General features: G+C 39.5%; 1 pseudogene; it reads right to left on the bottom strand.

Annotated features, from left to right (window-relative positions):
* Positions 1-6,859: 6,859 nt before the first annotated feature.
* LOC122750399 lies at positions 6,860-7,753 on the bottom strand (annotated as a pseudogene).
* Positions 7,754-8,514: the final 761 nt, after the last annotated feature.

Consider the following 8,514-nt stretch of genomic DNA (forward strand, 5'->3'; position numbering starts at 1 on the left):
GCTAAAAAACAGCATACTACTGAAGCGGCTTTTGAAGGACCGCCCTTTTGGGGAGGAGACCATGACAAACAGCTGTGCGCCTGCTGCTGCCCAGAGACCATGGCCAAGCATGCCGTACTTTTGGGATGCCTATTTAAAACTGAGTAGTAGAACAGAAGTTCTTGCTCTGGCTCACTCACTCTGGCTTCTGAGCTTAGCGGTGATGGCACATGCGTTCTGGTGATCCGCTCTGGTTCTTGGTCTCGCAGGCAGTTTTGGGATTCAGTGAGTTTTATAAAAGAATATAGACTAAGCTTAGATCTAAGATTATTCATTTATATTTCTACTTTCCTATTTCCCTAATTGGTACCACCTGATTGTTGTCTAAACAGTAAAGGCTAATCTCTCACTGATTAAAGCTCAGAGGCTTCTTTTCTTACGGGTCTGGGAGATATATGAAGGGAAAAGTTAAAGGGGGAGTTTAATGCTCCTATAGTCAATTTTAAATCTCACATGGTTCAATGGAAGTCTTTTTCTCACTTCCTCAAGTTCTCATAAAGTTCTTCTGAGATTTGTATTACTCTCTGCTGGACTCAGGGTTGGAGTCTATCATTCTCTACTCTCTTCTTTAAAGAGGTCCTACTACTTGAAACTACCTTTTCTAAGAATGTGTAATTTGTTCTTCCTAGCCTGTCCAGTTGACATAGTCATTGCCTGGGTGGAAAGTTAGGGTGAGGAATGTGACATTCCCTCTTAGATCACTCCTCATAATACCCCCTTTACTGCTTAGCTGACTCCATACCTAGCTGCTATAATTGTCCTCTTCTGATTATTGTTGTTCTTCATTCTCCAAGAAGACCATGACAGATGTCATGGCTTGCAGTGAATTGGATTTAAATGGGGAAGGGCTGTGCATAGTAACCAGCCTCACATTCTCCTCCAGAGCCATCTGGTTCCAGTGGCAAGATATTGTATCAGGATGATTGGAGATAGCCCAAGATGTTTAAGGTAATTGGGTTTAAGTGACTTGTCCAGGGTCACACAGCTAGTATATGTCTGAGGTTAGATTTTAACTCAGGTTCTCCCAACTTCAGGACCAGTGCTCTATCCACTAAGCCACCTAACTGTCTTCCTTTTCTGATATACATAGGCCCAATATATCTCATCATATAATTTCCTTCTAAAGCTCAAAGCACTTTACTCCCTGCAACTACTTTATACCATTTTGTTGAGTGACTGGTTAAAACAATGTGTCTTAGAATTGTTCTACCTAGTTTACATATTTAATTGATTTGGTAACTCAAAGATATGTTCTCACTTAAAGGTATCAGTGCATAGAGCATCTTGTTGGTTATGATAGATTAGATAGATAGATGATAGATGAAAGATAGATAGATAGATGGATGCATGAATGGATGGATAAATAGATAAATGATAGATGATGTATTATAGATTGCATTATCATAGGGTTATAAACATAAACTATAGAAGCCACCTGGGGCAACCCTTATATTACAAATGAGGAAACAGTTGGCAAGAGAGGTTGACTGCAGGTAGCACATCCTCTGATGACAAATCATACACTCTTCCCATGTTGCCACACTGTTCATTTATCAAGAAATGTCATTGGATAAGTTGTTCAAGTCCCAGTTTATTCACAGACTCAGTTTGACTTGCAGGTTATGATTCAAAGAGTACATGATGGTTCACTTTGTAAGCTTTCAGAATTAAAGATAGATAAAAGAGGGTTCACTTTCTACCTTCCCCCCATTCCTCTTCATCTCTACCTCCTCACTTCCCTGGCTTCCTTCAAGTCCCAGCTAAAATCCCCTGTTCTCCAGGAAGTCTTTCTAGATCCCTCATAATTCTGATACATTTCTTCTATTTATTATTTGCGATTTATCTTGTATGTAGTTTGTTAGTATAGAGATGTTTGCATATTTTCCCTCCACTAGCTTATGAGTGCCTTGAGATCAGGGACTGTCCTTTGCCTTTCTTTGTAACTTCAGGGCTAATACAGTGCTTTGTACACAATAGCTGCTTAATACATGTTTATTGACCGAAACAAAAATTAAGACTTTAGATTTTGAAGACTTGATTATCCTATTAAGTACCTGAGGTAGTTGATGAAAAAGGGGGAATCAAATGCCTAGGAAACTCCTGTAATGGATAATTACTCTGTCTTATGTGTGGATGGTTTTAATGAATACCTGAAAAGCTCTATTTCCTACAGATGAAGGTTGACTATTTCCTAGAGCTGTTACAAGGCCTGCATATTGTCTTAAGTAGAGTGATACTTCAGAGGAGAGACATCATCCAACACCAGTCTGGGTGGACTCTCTAAAATGCCAATATATTGCTACTTTGACAATTTCTCTGGAACAGCATTTGTAGTCATAGTAAAGATCAGTGGTGCAAGTTGACAGATCTCAGTTGTTGTAAGGAAAAAAGAGATATTTTCTTTTTTTTTCTTTTTTTAGTGAGGCAATTGGGGTTAAGTGACTTGCCCAGGGTCACACAGCTAGTAAGTGTTAAGTGTCTGAGGCCAAATTTGAACTCAGGTACTCCTGACTCCAGGGCTGGTGCTCTATCCACTACGCCACCTAGCTGCCCCTAAAAGAGATATTTTCTATAGATACCTAATGTGTTCAATGGAAATCATCATTACTGCATCAAGTTCTAGATGCAGTGGAAGACAATTCCAAAGAACTCATGATGGAAAATATTCTCCACATCCAGAAAAAAGAAAGGTGGATTCTGAATGCAGACTGAACCATACTGTTTCTACTTTTTATTTTTGAGGTTTTTTTTACCCTTTTGTTCCAATTCTTCTTTTGCAACATGACTAATGCAGAAATTTGTTTAATGTGATTGTACATTTATAACCTAAATCAGATTGCTTGCTGTCTTGGGGAGGGGAGGCAGGGAAGGGAGCAAGGGATGAAACATTGGAACTAGAAATCTTATGAAAACAAAAAAAAAATAGATGCAGTGGAAAAGCTACTTGTAGAAAGTGGGGTTTTAGTGCAGACTTGATAGAAACTTGGGAGGCTGGGAGGCAGAGATCAGGAGAAAGAGAATTCCAGGTTTGGGGGACAGTTGATAAAAATTCCTGAAAATGGAAGATGGAGTATTTTTTCCAAGGAACATCAAGGAAGCCAATATTCCTGGATTACAGAGTACCTTGGTGGTAAGTAAAGTAGAAGATTGGCAAGGTGGGATATGTTATAAAGGACATTAAATGCCAAATAGAGGATTTTATTTTTGATCCTGGACGTTATAGAGAGCTACTGGAGGTGTGTGTGTGTGTGTGTGTGTGTGTGTGTGTGTGTGGTGGGGTGGGGTGGGGGAGGTGACAAGACCAAACCCAGGCTGCTTTAGAAAGAACACTTTGACAGCTGGCTAGAGAATGGACTGAATTGGGGGAAGTCTTGAGGCAGATAAACCAACCAGTAGGCTGCTCCAATCATCTAGGCTGATGAGGGACTTCTCCAGAATGGTAATGGTAATAGTTATCAGAGGAGAGACGGGTATATATCCGAGAGTTATTAAAAAGATGAAATCACTGTGGTAGGTTTAAAGAAGTATCAAAATGGCCCCTGATTTCAAAGAGTTATTCATTTTACCTGTGGAATCAAAACAGGGACCTTTGAGAAATTCAATAGTAAGATCTCAACACCAATTTAAACAATGGTCACAGAAGAAGAGATTCTAAAAGAAGTTGTAGCAAGACTCTATGAAGTTAATGAACAAATGATTTGTAAAGACAATAATTACTATGAAAGGTCAGAAGATCAAGGTGTCCTGGGAAGGCCTCATGGAGGAACTAGTTCTTTCACAATAGGATTTAAGAATAAGCCAGGCTGACATAAAATTGGGGTGTGTTTGTGTAGGATTATAATTTTTATGCAAACCTACAGACTGGGAACAGAGTAGACACTAGAAGCCATCCAGTCTAATCCCCAAATTTTACAGATAAGAAAACTGAGCCCAAGAGAGGTAAGACAGGTAAAATTGTGGTAGAGCCAAGCTGCTGCCTCCCCACCTTTAGTTGTAACATTAAATATAATCTTGGTCAAGTGGATTGAAAATGTAAATGTTGAATTTAAGGCCAACTACAGAAGGCTGTGTGTCAGAACCTGTTTGTAGTGGCATATGCTGAGGAGAAAAAGGATACAAAGGTCAACCCATGTGACAGTATTTCAACCCTGTCTGTGTTTCCACGCTATGCTAATGCAAAGTAACATGATGACCTAGGTCTCAAAAATATTTGGAAATTCTCCATTAATTACAGTCAGATCTGCTCGGTGTCAAGTCTTTTCTGTTGTTTCTGTCTCCTTTTATTATTAATTAATTGAGATCTTCCTGTAAGCAATTTAAATGCACAAAGATGAAAATTGGAGCCCAAGGCGGGTTGGACCTTAATTGGACGAAAATAAAATCAGCATTCCATCCTGTAATTACAGTACTATATTTCACTTCATTATTATACTGTGGAGTTTTATTCCCCCTTCATATGAAACCACACACTTGAAAAAGCAAAATGTACATATAACTGAAATGTGTTTCAGGTTAGAGAGTACATTTAATTGACTGACCCCCCCCCCCCCGTGCTCATTTGCACAAAATTATAACAAAATTTAGCACAAAAGACTCTAATGCCTGGTTCCTTTTAAAGTTTAAGTGTGCAACCACATAAATGACTCTTAGTATGAAAACAAATAAATAAAATTCAAGTCCAAGCCTGTTAAATAAACCACACTTTACAGGAGCAATCACGACCAGTTTCAGTTGAGGTTTTAGAATGCAGATGGAAAAATAAAAATTTCAAGAAATTTCAAGAAAGGCTACTTAAGCAAGGTTATAGCCTTTTGAAATGTTTCTTTTCTTTTCTTCTTTTTTCTTTTCCTTTCTTTTCTCTTCTTTTCTTTTGTTTTCTTAGTTACCTGTATTTCAAAGCCAGAAACTTAAAATATATGAATAGTTGTATTTGATCTTACAGTTTAACAACAGGTAATCAAAGGAGCTATATGGCAGATAGAGGACTGGGCCTAGAGTCAGAAACACCTGAGTTCAAATTATTCCTCAGACCTTTATTAGCTATGTGATCCTGGGCAAGTTATTTAACTTCTGGTTGCTTTAATTCACTGGAGAAGGAAATGACAAACAACTCCAGTATCTTTGCCAAGAAAATTCCATGGATAATATGATCTATGGGGTCATGAAGAGTTGGACATTACTGAACAACAATTAATTTCAGAATATTTTATTATTGGAGCCAACAGAGGGCCTAAGAATTTATTTTTTCTGTTCTCTAATTTTCCGGTCTAGTCCACACCAGAATGATCTTCCCCAAATGTTATAGTCCTTAAAACTCAGAAGCCTTTAGTAGCTCTCTATTGCCTATTAATTTGAGTAACCTTAGTATGGAGATTACCTTCCCTGATGAAGATTAATTATTTACTGCTAACTTATAGTTTCAGGTTGTTTTCTGGGTGACTAAGACTTTTTTATATGATAAGCCTATATGAATACAGTTAATATGTATCAAAGGCAAGATTTGAACTTAGGCCTTCTTGACCCAAAGTCCCTTGCCTTTATATCATGTGACATCATATCATATCATCACAGCCAACATTAAAGAACATATATCTTCATGTCTATATTCTTTTTACATGTTGGATCCCAATAAAGGTTTATATTTACATGACACTATATAGTGACATAGGTCAGCTAGGTGGCACAGTAGATAGAGTGCTGGGCCTGGAGTCAGGAAGACTCACCTTCTTGAGTTCAAATCCAGCTTCAGACATTTACCAGCTATTTGACCCTTGGCAAGTCACTTAATTCTATTTACCTAAATTCCTCATCTGTAAAATGAGCTGGAGAAGGAAATGGCAAACTACTCCTGCATCTTTGCCAAGAAAACTCCAAATGGGGTCACAAAGAGTCAGACATGATTGAAAAATGGCTCAACAAGATATGGAAGCAGAGTATTTTACATAATTGTTTCTTTTGATGTTCCAAAAATAGTAACAGATAAAAAGAACAAAAATTACAGTTAAGGAAACTGAGATTCAAACTGGTTAAATAACTGGCTCAAGGACAATTAGAAATAAAACTGGGACTTGACTTGAGGTCTTTGGACTCCAGTGTAGTAACTTTTGCCCCCAGGTTTTCTCCAGGGCTATATAGAGGTCATTCCTGGATCAAATCTACCTATAGTTGCCAGTTCCTACTGCATTGTTTTGACTTTCCCAAGCTTTATCTTCCTCTGTTCCAGTTTGCTAAGTAGGTCTCCTTGGCTTCACAAGATGTAGCATCACCTACCACAAGAATGGATTTTGAGAGGGACTCAAACAGTACAATTATTTTCCTCCCTCAATAGACTTCTATGTAATCTTCCTGGACTAATTTCTTTCTCTTTTTTTTGGTGAGACAATTGGGGTTAAGTGACTTGCCCAAGGTCACACAGCTAGTAAGTGTCTGAGGCCAGATTTGAACACAGGTACCTCTGAATCCAGGGCTGGTGCTCTATCCACTGCACCACCTAGCTGCCCCTGGACTCATTTCTTGATAAGGAATGAGTCCTCATTTTCATACTATTATACTCTCCTCACCCAGTGAGTCTGAGTGTTCAGCTGTTGTTTTGTAGACACCATTTCCCATCCATAATATTCCATTCTCATACTCACATCTCCATTGCCTTTACCTCACCAAATGTCCCACTCCAGATTTCCCTATCTCCCTATCTACTCTGCTTTCTAGAATGCCTGCTCCATAGTAAGCAAACTTACTTCCATCTTTTTTTTTTAAGAAATCAAGATTTATTTTCCTTCAAGAATCTTTTCCTTCTCTATTAGAACACTTGGGGTAAAATTTAGGACCACTCTGTGGTAGTTCCTACCCACTCAGTGGTCTGAGCAGTAGGAGCCACAGACCAGTTCTTGGTAGCAGGCTAAGCACTCCAATCTTTAGTAGGGAACTGTTGAATGGGCACAGATGGCACCTGCACTCCCTCAGACCAATCAGCCACCTCTGGTTGAGCAGCAGTGAATTCTGGGGCAGGGGCAGGGATAGTCCATTCACCTTGAAATTCCTCCTTTTTCACTGCCTTCTCAGCTGCAGCCCACTCTTTCTTCTCAATCTCCTCTGGATTCCTGTAGAAGTAAAGATCAGGCATCACTTCCTATGGGTGTTCACAGGAGATGGTACCATGAATATGTAGGACTTCATGGGCCATCATCCACTACATCAGACCCACAGAATGAGCTCCCTTGTTGTTGCATGCAGTGGCAATGTCCACATAGCGAAGTGGAGAATCTGTGTTGCATAATGCAATGGTTGGGAGGTTAGCATATGATGCCTCAGTCAGAGGCTGGTGATCTGCCCGAGGATCAGTGACCACCAAGAGTGGAGGTTCCCTGAAAGGTGCCTGAATCTGGTTAGTGAAGGTGCCCGGAGTGAAGTGTCCAGCAGTAGATGTAGTGCCAGTGGCAGCAGCAAATTTCAGAACAGCTCACTGGCCAGTGTTCCTGGATGAGATGACACTAACATCAGCAGGATTTTCATTGGCAACAATGGCTCAAGCAGTGAGCAGAAGCTTTTCCCAAGTTCTCTTCAAATTAATGATGTAGATGCCATCACTCTTCCTTTTGTACATATACTGCTCCATCTGGAAGTCCAAATTAGTGCCACCCAAATGGGTTCCTGCAGCAAGAAATTTGAGGACATTCTCTTCCTTCATCTGCAAGACATCCAGGGCTCCAGACATTGTGAGTTTCCCTTTAAAGTTATGATGGAAACTGAGGACAATGCTGTATGGACCCTTCTTCTGGGTAGCACAGAAAGGCAACTTGCTTTCATCTTAACATTTTCCTTCCCTACTCTGTCCAAATTATGACTCTCACTGAGACCTTGTTCCTTACTGATGCCATGGACTCCTTGATCATACTTCCCCACCTAAAGTGAACTTTCATTCATACTTCCTAGCCCAGTGGTCTTGGTGGAGGAGTTTCTCCCTCTACCAACAACACTCAGTGATATTTCTTCTTTTGAGGTTCACTCAATCAAAATTTATTATCCAGTTAAGATTTTGGTAGAGGTTAACTACCAAGCCCCAGAACATTATCTTTCCTTCCTCATGAGGTCAGTGTCTAGCTCATTGTATTTCTCTCTACCCCAATTCTCGTCCTCATACAAGGGGATTTCAACATATGCCATGACGCTACTTTAACTATCCCAATTTCCCATTTTCTCAATCTGCTCATTTTCCATGACCAATTATTCTTCTATTCTAACTTACTTAGACCCTGATATGGTATTTCACTTCATCTTTCCCTTATTTATAACTACTTCCATGTTCATGAACTCTGAGATTCTTTTACCTGACTATAATCTTCCATTATTTTTTCTTTCCTTCTACCTTGCCACCCCTAACTCTGTACTTTGTCCCCACTATAACCTCACTATGGCAATGATGACCTTCACAACATTCATTTTTTTCAAGCCAGCACTCCTGCATGTGTAATTACA

This window comes from Dromiciops gliroides, chromosome 3 (assembly GCF_019393635.1).
Source record: "Dromiciops gliroides isolate mDroGli1 chromosome 3, mDroGli1.pri, whole genome shotgun sequence".
NCBI classification, from domain to species: Eukaryota; Metazoa; Chordata; class Mammalia; order Microbiotheria; family Microbiotheriidae; genus Dromiciops; species Dromiciops gliroides.